Below are 12,895 nucleotides of genomic sequence, written 5' to 3'. Positions count from 1 at the left end.
GATAGCTACTGCTCCTTTTTACAACTTCAGATTTTGTTTCTCACAACTCAAAGGAGGTCTTGACTACCCCCACCTCCTGCCTCCTGCTTTCTGCTCAGGGCTGGTCACAAGTGTCCATAAGCGATCCTTGTAATGACATCTTACAAGACAGCCTATAAAATCGAAGTAGAGCACCATCCTCTGAAACGGGCATTAACAGGAATCTATTTTGGCTAGGTGTAAGCTTTTATAGGGTCACCATGTTGCCTTCAATGAGTCTGACCATTTTACATCGTTTAGATTGAAGCAGGCCCATCATGTCACAGGCAAATGGCTTTATCATATTTAATTAACCCAACACCATGTAATAATCTCCTTGGTAATTTCCCTCACCAGAGCTTGAAAGCACGCTGCAACAAATACATCGTCAAAGTCGCAGCTATACTTAAAACTGATTTGATGCCGTGCAGAAAAGAATATTGACAAGTTGCCTCGCAATGCTAATTATACCGAGGAAATGCAAACAGCCTCATCAAGGAAAGAAAGAGCCAGATGGCAGGTTTGTAGATACTGTATGTTCATGTGTTAGGAGAGGGTATGTTAAAAAGGCATCCTGCCCTCTGCATTAGGGAAAGAGCAGGAAGGGGAAGATAGCTGGACCTTTATTGATGCTAAACAGAACCTCTCTTTGCAGACAGTGTCTGGGAAGTGGCAGTGTTATAGCCTGTCCTTGTTACACCCCCTCCTCCTGGTCCTCTTCTTCCCCTGAATGTGTACATGTATCTGTGTGTATTATATACACAGGCTCTATAATATATAACTGTGTATGTGAGAAGGCATGTGCGGTATTTTTCTCTCTTTGTTCCATGCATTACCTTCTTGGTCCCCAACCCCTCTCCTTGGATCTCCTCTTCCTACATTACTCCTCTTTTGCTTTGATACTGTGCTTATATATACATATTCTTTAATATATACATATATATATACATATATGTGTGTATATATAGATACACATATGTGTATATGTGTGTGTGCATGCTTATGTATATGTCATGTGTGTGTGAGCACTCGTGGAGGCCAGACAAGAGCACTGAACCTCCCAGTGCTGGAGTTCTAGACAGCAGTGGGCTTCCAGAGATGTGTGCTAGAGACTAAACTCAGGTGCCCTGCAAGAAAGAGTAACAAGCCCCCTTAAACAATGAGCCCCATCTCCAACCCCTATATTTATATATTAAATCTGCATTCTGAATGAGAGGGAAATCCTGTGGGTTTTGTTCTTAGATATACACCCAGTGATCATGGCTATTGAAATCTACCACATACACCACTACCCAGAATGTGAGTGGGTATAGTTCAGTGTAAATGTGGTGTTCTTTCCTGTGGTAGGTGGCGCAGCAAAAGAAGATAGGTGTGTTCTGTGGTGCCCTAGTTGCTTCTTCATGTTTAGTGATGAGAATTACAGAAAAGATACAGTCATACTAGTTGGTACATCGGTGGGTCTTCATTGAGTGGCCTTGTCCCGCCATCAGCAAGATCACAGTTCCCAGAACACACTGCAATTAGAAAGCCAGATTCAGTTGGGAACAATGGGCTGAGACCCAAGGAATGTGACAGCCTTGATTAGAAAAGAAATGTGATTTCCAAGGTGAGAGTTGGCAAGCCCTTGAATGCACAGTGGAAACAGCAAGGAAGGGTGAATTGAGTTTCAATAAGCTGAGTCCTGAATCCCCTGGCTTTAGAATCGTACAGCTCGGTGGCCAGCTGCTGTCCCCAGCTAATTTTGCTGGGGCTGAAGTGTCAGCTGAAGCATTGCCGTGGCTTGGACTGTTCTCATATGAGTCAGATTTTTCTGTAAGGTTGAACACTACTCATCCTTGACATAGCTGTGACTTTAGCCTTCCTTAGCCAACAGTGCAAGAGAACAGTGTGAAGGGTGTAGGGGTTTCCTTTGTCTTTTACTAGTTGTGTGTGTGTGTGTGTGCGCGCGTGCACGCGCGTATGCAATCAAGCATACACGCCTGTATACCACATTTGCATCTGTGTGGTTGGACATGTGCGTGCAGGTACAGGAGTCTATGGGTACCCATGAACATGCATATTCATGCATGTGGAGCCAGGGTATAACCTTGTGTGTTATTCCTCTTGCGCTATCTACTGTGTCTGTATTTGAGACAGTGGCTCCCATTGGCCAGAACTGGCCTACCAATGAGCCTTAAGGATTTGTCTGTCTCCACTTCCCACCACACAGAGCGTTTTCTTTCTGTGGTGATTGAATTTGGTTGTTATGCTTGCAAGGCAAGCTCATTAACAACTGAGCTATCCTTGCAGGCTTTCCTTTCCGTGAGTGTGTTTGTTTGTCTGTGTGTCTGTGTGTCTGTGTCTGTGTGTGTGATTATGCATATTATACTGTTGAATACAATCAATTAATCAGAATGGATTTTCATTATAAACACTCTCTCTCTCTCTCTCTCTCTCTCCCTCTCTCTCCCTCCCTCTCCCTCTCCCTCTCCTTCTCTCCCTCTCCTTCTCTCCCTCTCCCTCTCCCCCCCCTCTCTCTTTCTCTCTCCTCTCTCTCTGTCTATCTGACTGTCTGTCTCTATCTCTGCATTTGGACCAGGATGTAGCTCTCAGATACTATGTGTCCTACCATGCTTCCCTCCATGACGATAATAGACTAAAAAGCTCTTAAACTATAAGCCAGCTCCCTAACTAAATGCTTTCTGAGAGTTACCTTGGTCATGGTGTCCCTTCACAGCAATAGATCAGTGACTAAGATACGGGGCTGAATAATTGGGTCCATGGTTAAAAACACTAGCTGCTCTTCCAGAGGACCCAGGTTCAATTCCAAGTACCCACATGACAGCTCACAACTATTTGTAACTTCATTCCCAAGGTATATACAACACCCTCCTTTTGGCTCCGGGGGCAGCAGACAAGTTTATAGTGCTCATATATGTATGTAGACAAAACATCTATACACATAAAACATTTAAAATTTAAATGTTAGAAAAATGTTTTAAAGTGGATAGAAAGAAAATCCCTCAAGGGCCATATCCCAAGAGTGCTCCATGGGGGATATTTCCTTCAGCTCCTCTGAGACTTCCTTGTGCAGCCATCTTTGAATTGTTGATTTCATTTTTATATTGTTTGATATGCCACCAATCACATATTCTAGATGCTGCTTGAAAACCATCATAAGCTCTTCCTATATGATTCCATATGCACTAAGTCTGCTTTGTGCTGTTATTACCATCCGGAGACAGCTGTCATTCCATGACTTTCACATAGCTACTTCCCAATTACTGTATCACAGCTCTGTTCTTAGATATGTATATTTTAGTTAAATACTCCTTTACTATGGCAGATTTATCTCCAGTGTTTCTGATGGTTTTTTCCCTCTCTATATTTAAGAGAGATTAAGTTGTGATTTTAAGTAAAGTCCCATTTGTTCATAAACAGTATTATGCTTTATAATTTCTTATGCACATTTTAACAGCCACAGACATTTTTCACAAATGCTAGCCCCGGAAAACGTACCTATTGTTATGTGTCTTTTTGTAAAGATGGAGTTGCCTTTCAAGTTATCACAAAGATTCTCTGTGTGTTTGTTGGGTTGGATAATTATGCATAATGCAATGATGATATAGATAGCCATGTGCTGACATGGGCTGTACATTAATCAATGATTATCTACACAGAGTGTGCTGACATGGGCTGTGTTTGCATGTCTTTCTGAAATCAGGAGTCTTTTCTTAGGAAGAGTGTATTAGACTGACATCATCAGATCCAATGCTCTTGATGATAAAGTAGAGGTTAGCGGATGGCTTTTGGAAAGGGTGCTATTAATCTCTTTTACTACCAAGCATTGAACCCACCAAGGAACATGAATACCTATATCTTTTAACTCACAAGTTTTGGGATCAGGGCTACTGGAGTAGAGGAACATCCTAGAAACTCCGTAACTACAAGCAAAGCCAAGCTAGGCAGTCTGAATGCAGTGTTGGTTTATAGAAGAGAAACCCAGATGGCCTTGGTTTGCTTTGGTAGTAATGGTTTGTAAGAACCGGGTGTTACATAGGAACTTTTGTGAGCTAGATGACGTGACATGGGTAACTTGAATAAACCATGGTGGGGTGTACTTACACTGGGAAGAAATTAGCCAGTGTTCTCAACGAAGACTTCCTCTCACTCAATAGGAATAATTGTTAAATATTTACTACCCTACTATCGCAGGTGCTGGCTTCCAGGAACAATAGCACACTGGGAGTCTGTGTTCAAAAAAAAATGTCAGAGAGATTCAGGGTGATGGGATGCAGGTGGAGCTTGGCAGTGTTTGCTTCTCCTCCAGTCCAGAAGGCCTGGGAAGCAGCATGCAGTCCACACTTGGCCATTTGCACAGGCAAGACAGGGGTGTCAAAGGGTGGGAAACTGGGGAAATGGGCAGACTTCTGGATTCTAGGTCAGAGTACTTGAACTTGAGCTGTCTGGATGTGAGCAGTACTAGACAGACAAGCCCATGGACAGCGAGATGCTAGCATAACCAGGCTATTGAAGATATGTAGTGGTATATGTGCAGCAATGGCTCATCTTCCTAGGAATCGGAGGAGGGAGATCTCATTTCTGTCTTTGTCACCATCATTGCAGTGGATAGCTCTAATTGCCAACTTGATACCACCTAGAATAACTTGGAAAGAGAGTCTCAATAAGGGACTGTCTATATTTGGATTGCCCTGTGAGCATTTCTGCAGGAGATTGTCTTAAGATGATTGTGGGAAGACCCAATCCATTGTGAGTGGCATCACTCCCTAGTCAGGGGATCCTGGCCTGTGTAAAAATAGAGTGGGAAAATAGAGCAAGGGGCAAGGTAAGCATACATGCATCCATTTCTCTCTACCCTCAACAATGCATGTGATGTGAGGAGCTGTTTCAAGTTCTTGCCTTGGGTTTCTCATAGTAACTGACTCTAGACTGGATCCAGAAACTGAAATGAACCTCTTCCTCCTCTAAGTTGATTTTCCTCAGGCTATTTGATCACAGTAGTGGAAATGAAACTAGAACAATCACCAACTCCATCATCCCTCATTAACAAATGATAAAGCTAAGACTTGGGTAGGGAAATCGGTCCCACATCATAGTTACAGAGTTGACCATTGAAATCATTAAGTTAAACTACAGATGCCAAGCCTGTAATAACTCTGCCAGCATACTTTCCTGGTCTCTCTTCATAAGAACTATAGTCACATGGTAGTCATAGAAGCAGCCATTGGGAAGAGCCGGGAGTACCCTCATGTTACATGATCCTGATTCACAGAAAATAGGAGTCATGTGTTAGTGGTTTGGTGGGAAGAAATGTTACTTAGGTTGCATGGAGGATTGCAGCTCTGAACTGGATATTTTCATCTCCCAGAATCAGCTCCGATTGGACCAAAGCAAGGAGGCCCAGGCAGAGAAGGTTAGATAGGCTAAGCCAGAAGAAATACTTACAGTCAGGCTAAGTCAGTGCTCTGTAGTGCTAGAAATGAATGCCTCTTTTTCTCTTTGCTGTCTTTCTTGGCCACAAGAGCCCTGCTTTGTGCAAGTTCCCATTTCTTCTCTCTAGTTTTCCCACCTTGACTATCCCCATGATAGATTAAAACATCATGAAGTCTGCTACAATGGCCACACTCCTCTTCCACAGCACCATTTTAGAGGCACAGAAAGCACAGCTATTGGTAGTCCTGCAGGGGAAGTGATGGTAATGGGAGATCATGACCCTGTATTATCAGAGGTACACTGAGAAGCCCCCTTTAAGCACTAGGCAGTTCCAGCTCTGTGTTTTCAGGCACTCTCATGGTCGAGGGGTACTTTAAGAACTCATGATTCTCCCATACATTCTAGGTTTCCCTCTAGGTACCTAGATCCATAGGCATGTATTGCCTCTACTATTGTGAAGAACATTGGGACACCTTATTAGTGGTTTCACGCTCAGCCCTGCTTCCTACATTGTTTTTTTTACAATCACTTACTCTGCCTGACTTACAAATGAAACGTTTATCAAAGATAGATGATGTGTATAGGAAATACTTAGCACACTCTGTTCAGTACTATCTACATTTGGGGGCATCCACTGTAGGCCTCTGGGCCTAAGAGCTCAGTATAACTCAAGTCACTCAGCTGAGGCAAACTGAATATAAAATTTTTGCTTATTGTGTTTGCTTCTTTTCTGGTTGTTGAGACAAAAGCTGCCCCCCCCCTCCAACCTGCCCGAATCTCCAAGGACTCCTTAAGGACGGAAAAGTTTATTTTACTTCACAGTTTGAAGGTTCAGCTGTCATAGTGGGGAAATCAAGGCAGCAGGGCCATGAGGCAGCTGGTGACATTCTAGCTATAGGCAGGAAGCAGAGTGGTGAATGCCGGTACTGAGGCCATCTCATCCTTTCCTTTTTATTCAGAACATGAGCGAAGCCCATGATATGGAGTCACTGATGGTTGGGCTGGGTCTCCCATATCTATCAATCTAATTTACATATTCCCCACAGCTGTGCCCAGAGACTTGTCTCCTAGGTGATTCTAGAACCTGCTGAATTAGTCCTCAACCCCTAGGTTGCTGCCATTCCATTCTTTCGTCCTAACTCACCTAGGGATATTGCTTCTGCGTATACACAGTGACTCGTTCATGCTGTTTCCCTAGAATACCTTTTCATCGTCTGTGTAATTATCAGCCCAGGGAAAGGCTCTGGAGTGGTAAGTGGTCCAGTGTGGATTCTGGCAGTACATACTTCTTCCCTTTATATCTGTACAGTTTTACCACAGCTGTCCGATCTCCATGTGCCCTAGCTTTCCTGTCTGTGCATCGTGGATACTTAGAATACCTGTCTCATACGTCTTGGGAGACGTGGTGAGTCCATGGGTCATCCCTTAGAAGTCTACATGGTGCAGAGTGGGCACTCATTGAGGTTTAAATTCACCTTCAGAACAAGGTGACTTTATTTTCTATCCAACACCATTTACCACGAGCTGGTTTCGGTGCTGTCCCCTACCACCACCCCCAGCAGCTTTTCTCTCACATAACTTGTCTGTCACCATCATCCTGTACCAAACTCTTCTGGGGGTTTGGCTCCATCCTGAAAGCACTGCGTGCTCCCTGCGTTCGTCAGTCAGGAAACTCACAAGGCCTGGGTGCAAAGAGAACACACTACACAGAGCCTGGAAATGACTCCAGTTTAACCTTTATAGTCATAAAGAGGACCCTGAGTCAAAACTGGTATGCCTGGGCTCATTCTCCTGGCCTGGCCACCTGCATTCTCGACCATGACAGATGCATACATCATGCCTACTGCAGGGGAGAGAGTGAGTGGTATGGTCTTGGCAACTAACTGCCTTGACATAGACAGGAAATGGGTCACGGTACCAACACCCAAAAGTAAGACTGAGACACAGGTGCAGTGCCCACTAGAAGGTCCCAGACATGCTAATCCTCTCACAGGCACTACAATGATAGAATGGGATGCCCTGTGTGCTAGCCTCCCCAGTTGTGACTTTCAGCACCTCTCTGAGTCCCAAATTCCTCAACCATGCACGAGCCTCTTACCACTGCCTGCAGTCACCACAGCATGGGAAGTAGTTGGAATGCGGTTACTAGACTCAGGAACCACCTGGTAAAAAGTCAACACAGCCTTGTCACGTAGCGACGACAGCTTTGGATCCAGTCCCACATGGGTGCGACGTCCAGGTCTTTAATGTCCCAGCTGTGTGGACTGGGAAAACCCCTCTCTCTGACTTGCATGTCCCTTGTTGGCGAGATGGAGTAGAGTTAGAGCTACCCCATAAGCCGTGCTGGGGGTAGGTTGCTGGCATCGACTGAACCCTTAGTGAGAAGAGTGGTATGTTAACACATGTTGGCCCATTTCATGTAACTCCAAGAAACTCCCAGTGTATGGCTAGGCACAAAGTTGGCTCTTCAAGTAATAGCCAATAGGTGCATATGGGAGGACAGGTCCTTCAGCCTGTGTGTATCTCCACTCTTGTTTGGACAAGAACAGAGCTCTGTTTTTGTCAGTGGACAGAACTAGAGGAAGGGAAGTGACATATGATACCGTAGTCCTTCTGAGGCTGACTCCTATAATTCATATTGCACAGGATGCTCATTTCATAGAGATCCTAGATGGGTCTTAAGAAGTATCCATGCTCACCGTGACTCTCCAAGTCTGTGGCCCCTCTTGTAGTAAATGGGACCAGCTGGACGCCATGGCAGCCACGGTAGTCGTGCAAAGAGCCTGCACATGAACCTTCTTTTCAAATTAGAATCTCAGTGCTATCACCTGTGTGTTTGAGGAACACTGGCTCCAAGTGAATAAGGCCTGGTCCTGTCTGCTTTTTGTTTTCTTTCACAAAGATGGGTTGATGATGGGATTGGGTTGCTTTCCAAATGGGACACCTGGTCCTTCAGGGTGTAATCAGACACTATTGGGGGAATTGCTGTACTAAAAAGCTAGGCTGCTTTCCAGTGGCTCTGTTCCTATTGTCTGCTAGTAGAGACAAGGTAGGAGGTCACAGTTCACATTAGACAAAGGACAGAACCAGGCACACTTTACCCAGCACCAAAATGCAGGAGTTTCCGGTTAGTCTTGGAGTTCCTGTCTAGCTTCTGCTGTGTGTCAGACACTGACTTTCATAACATCCTTTTTACCTTTCCAATAAGATAGGGGAGGTTGGGACTATTAAATCTAGTCTACAAGTAAGGGAACTAAGAGTCAAGGAGGTGACACCCTGTGGGGGCCAGAAAATATTATAGAAAATTAAGTGTGAGTCTCACAAGAACTTAGACTGTAGAGAAGACATGTTCATGGAACTTTAATATTGTGCAATATTAAATTGCATCATGCCTGCTGTAAAGGGCACCTCACAGAGTTATGCATCTCAAGCTGCCCTGCATGGTTTTGTGTGGAATCCTGCAGTAGATACAACATGTGCTCTCATTCCACAAATTTTGCACTATGATATATCATGTGTTTGTACCAGTGACAAATCTATTGGCATGTGACAAATTATCCTCAAACATTGTTGTTTACATGAAAACGATTGCAAGATATCTGGGTATGGAGACTCTGGAGATAGCTTAGCCATACCTGAGGCTAACATCAAGGTTACCTGGGACCCGAAGCTTCATTTATATGAGTCTGGTAGGTTAGTTTCTGAATATACCCATGAAGATGTGGGGAGGATTTTGTCTTTTGAGGCTATGGGCCTGCACACCTTGGTTGCTGCTTGGCTGTTGGATAAGGAAAGGCCCCAGTCTCTTGCTCTGTCATCTCCCCCAGAGGGCAGCTTACCTCATGGAGGCAAATGATGGAGGAGATCAGAGGGATGGATGGATGGATGGATGCCCACAACGCCTTTCCACTACTTCATCATGGAAGACCATGTTCAGTTCCTTCAAAGCAAGTCGCTAAATCTTGATCCAAGTTCATGATAGGGAGGCTCAGGAGAGCAAACACCTGAGAAAAGCGGGTATCACTGAGAGCCAGATGCAGCCTAGCAAAGTACCCAGGGCTTCTTTGCTATAAAGCTAATATCAAGTAAATACTGAGTTATGTGTGCAGATACAGTAGAGAGATCTCTCCCAAAGAAAATCTTGTCTTCCTTAACAAGTCTTATGTACCCTGGTAACCCTCTTCCTAAAACAAAGGTGTGCTGGTTTGAAAAACCCAGGGCAGAGTCAAGTCTTCCTGTCCTAGAAGTCTTCGTTCTTACGTTGCTTGCTTTGAATCCACTTTCCTTGACCCTGATGATGAATCCAACCTTCTTCCTAAACTGAATATGGAGGAGGCATTCTCTTGCGGCATCTGTTGATGCTCTAGACAAATAAGGGTTTTCCTTAGAACCCATACTCTTAGTATGGGAAGCTCAATGTCTATGTACTTTCTACCTTGTAGCTGGAAGCATCTCTTTAACCCCCTCCCCATGCTCTTCCCCTCTGCATCTTTGTGCTCCTCCCTCCAGATGCCCTCCCTCTATCTCTGTACCTCTGTGCATCCCCCTCCTCTTCCTTTAGTTAAGATGAGAGATTACCATAACTTATGAGCTCTGGCTGCACAGAAGGCATCGTATCTCCAACTGATTGTTTCCAAAGCTAGCCAATTTGAACTTGGACCTTTTCCAAAGCCCTCGTTTTTCTTAGAATGTCTGCAACAGATTTTTAAGAACTGTGTGTCTTCCCTACCCTGGGTAGGATAATGCATTGAATATGCTCATTTAATTTACCTTGATGCTAAATGCCACCGCTTCTTTTTATGATGTAGGCAAAGTAGCAATACAAGTTAATCTCAATGATTAAAAAGGAAAAAAAATGTTAATCAAAACACTCTCCCTTTTCATAGATGTTTTCTTTCATGCCTGCTGAGTGACTGTCACAGCTTGTGACAGTCTCCTCTCCTCTTCACTTCCATTGTACATCATTATCATCATACAGGTGCAGTGTCTCCCTGAGTTAGTGCTGTACCTTCCCCTTCATTTCAAGTCTTAGATTTTCTATTTTATCATCAGTAATCTTACTCATTTACGTTTTAAATGATATCCCCTTCCTGGTTTCCCCTCCACAAACCCTCTATCCCATCTCCCTTCTCCCCCCTCCCCTTTGCCTCTATGAGGGTGCTCCTCCACCCACTCACTCACTCCTGCCTTACAACTCTCCAGCATCCCACTATGCTGGGGCATCAAATATTCACAGGACTAAGGTTCTCCCCTCCCATTGATGTCAGATAAGGCCATCCTCTGCTACATATGCAACTGGAGTCATGGGTCCCTCCATGTGTACTCACTGGTTGGTGTTTTAGTTCCTGAGAGCTCTGGGTGGCCGGGTTAGTTGATACTCTTCTTCCTATGGAGTTACAGTCTCCTTTAGCTCCTTCAGTCCTTCCCCTAGCTCTTTCATTGGAGTCCCCAGGCTCAGTCCGATGGATGGCTGTATCTGCATTCGTATTGGTCAGGTGCTGGTAGAACCTCTCAGGGAACAGCCATACCAGGCTCCTGTCAGCAAGTGCTTCTTGGCATCAGCAATAGTGTTGGGGTTTGGTGTCTGCAGGTGGATTGGATCTCCAGGTGAGGCAGTCTCTGGATGGCCTTTCCTTCCATCTCTGCTCCATTTTTTTGGTCCCTGTCTTTTCTTTCGACAGGAACAATTCTGGGTTAAAAATTTTGAGATGGGTGGGTGGCCCCCATCCCTCAAGTGGGGACTGTGCCTATCTACTGGAGGTGATCTCTACAGGTTCTCTCTCCTCTCTGTTGGATATTTTGGCTAAATTCATCCCTGTTGGGTCCTGGAGCCAAAAATATGGAATGTTTCATGAATTTGCATGTTATACTTGCACAGGGGCCATGCTAATCTTTTCTATATTGTTCCAATTTTAGTATACATGCTGCTGAAGCCAGCACTAGATTTTCTGTTTTAAAATTGTCTTTGTTTGTTATAGCATATAAAGCACTAGGTTAAATTACGGTATTGCTATACATAGGTGGTTCTCAATATGTATAGCACGAGGTTTGTACGTGCATATTGTGTGGTGTATACAGAGGATCTCTTAAGTACGGGCATGCATGTATACAGGTATGCATCATGTATGTGCCTGTATATGGGGATATGGATGTTTAAAGTTGACATCTTAGTAGTGTCTTTATAGGTTGTTTTCCACTATATTTATTGAAACCAACTTGCCAAGTCCAGCCACTTTAATGCCATGAAGTGCCATCCACCCAGCCCACCTGCCCCTCTTCATAAAATCAGCTGTGCCATCTTTCAGGAGTCTATCTCTGTAAGGCCTGTGGATTGAGGTATTCTCTCCCAGAAAGAGGAGTCAGGGGCAACCCCTCCTCCCAGCCATGTGTATACAAGTCTGTTTTAATTGACTATCTCCTGGGGTGACCCAAAGGATGTCTGGGCTATGGTTTGGGGTAAGGGAGCTCCAACTACATTCCTATGAAGAATCCATCATCCATGCTGGGTAAAATTTTCCGTTCCCGATGATTTGAGGTTACCCATGCTCCCATATAATGCTGTACCCATTCCCTGTAAGAAAGCGAATAGACACATTGGTTCTCAGAGTGAACTGGTAGAATTGTACTTTGGTTTGCCATGAGAGGTGAGGGTAGACATTGTTCACAGATCATCAAAGGAAGGAACTTCCACAACATTGAGTTAGTCAGTTTGCCCTGGAGATCCCTGTCTCTCCCTCCTGAGTGCTGTGGTTACAGAAGGTCCCCCCACATGTATCCAGCTTTTGCGTAGGTTCTATGATCCAAAGTCTGGCCCTCATGCTTGCTTGGTATGCTTTTTTAAAAAATCTATTTAGCTATATCCCTAGCCCCCATAGTGTGTTCACAGTATACAAAGCTACTGGGCACCAGTTATTCTCAGATAGAAGGTGGCTAGCAAGGCACCAGCACCACCGCCATCCAAACTTGGATGCCTGAGCCCCGGGAGCTGAAGTACCCTTGCTCCTCTGATTGTAAAGGTTTTCAACACAAATATAAGTCTGAGAAGAGAGTGATCAGGAGTGAGCCCTGGAGGCTGCTGTGTGTATCGATCTATCTCAGATGGACTGGCTTGGATCCTAGAAAGAGAAGAAAATGGTCAGAATTTCTAAGAGGGAGGAGAATCATGAAGCCAAAATTAGAAAGGATTGGAAGAAGATGCATCAGTCCATCAGACAAGAGGCAGCATCCAGCTCTCATGGTTGCCTATCTAGTCCTTATGCATTGTGGTTGACGTGTGAAATGGCATTTATAATGTACTAAGCACTTGGAAAATTCAGTCCCTTAAAAGGAGGTTCTGTCTTCCTAGTTTTATAGACAAGGATACTCAGGCTCAGACAAACACGTGTCTAAGGTCACTCAGTCAGCAGGTGACAGACAGTTTGCTCTCATGGAACTAAGAACCCAG

General features: G+C 44.5%; 1 protein-coding gene and 1 non-coding gene across 2 annotated transcripts in view; one reads left to right on the top strand and one right to left on the bottom strand.

Moving 5' to 3' along the window:
• Cdh13 (cadherin 13) overlaps nucleotides 1-12,895 on the top strand; it is a 1,034,078-nt gene that overhangs the window by 133,510 nt on the left and 887,673 nt on the right. The gene's annotated exons all lie outside the window — the stretch shown is intronic.
• On the bottom strand, nucleotides 11,285-11,391 carry LOC115031879 (U6 spliceosomal RNA). Its single transcript, XR_003837515.1, has one exon. It is a non-coding gene; the product is annotated as a U6 spliceosomal RNA (small nuclear RNA).

Source organism: Mus caroli, unplaced genomic scaffold, assembly GCF_978045245.1.
Source record: "Mus caroli unplaced genomic scaffold, Mus_caroli_1 scaffold_10, whole genome shotgun sequence".
Lineage (NCBI taxonomy): Eukaryota > Metazoa > Chordata > Mammalia > Rodentia > Muridae > Mus > Mus caroli.
Note: the sequence above shows the minus strand (reverse complement) of the source record. Positions and strands in the feature narration are given on the sequence as shown.